Source organism: Mandrillus leucophaeus, unplaced genomic scaffold (assembly GCF_000951045.1).
Source record: "Mandrillus leucophaeus isolate KB7577 unplaced genomic scaffold, Mleu.le_1.0 Scaffold502, whole genome shotgun sequence".
NCBI classification, from domain to species: Eukaryota; Metazoa; Chordata; class Mammalia; order Primates; family Cercopithecidae; genus Mandrillus; species Mandrillus leucophaeus.
Genome location: NW_012105388.1, coordinates 134987 through 135394, shown reverse-complemented (window position 1 = coordinate 135394; position 408 = coordinate 134987).

Below are 408 nucleotides of genomic sequence, written 5' to 3'. Positions count from 1 at the left end.
ATTCAACAGGTTGGAAACACAGTTTTTGAATAATCTGTGAAAGGACATTAGATAGCCCATTGATGGCTATGGTGAAATACAGAATATACCTAGGAAAAAATTAGAAATAAGAAATTTGTGAAACTGATTTGTGATGTGTGGGTTCATCTCACAGAGTCAAACCTTTCTTTTGATTGAGCAGGTTGGAAACACTCTTTTTGGAGAAACTGCAAGTCACATTTGGGAGCCCATTTAGGCCTATGGGGAAAAACAAAATATCCCAAAATATAAACAGGTAAGATGCTATCTGTGAAACTGCTTTGTGATGTGTGGATTCATATCACAGAGTTAAATATTTCTTCTAATTTTGCAGCTTGGAAACATTCTTTTTGGAGAATCACTGAAGTGACACTTTGGGGCTGATTTGGG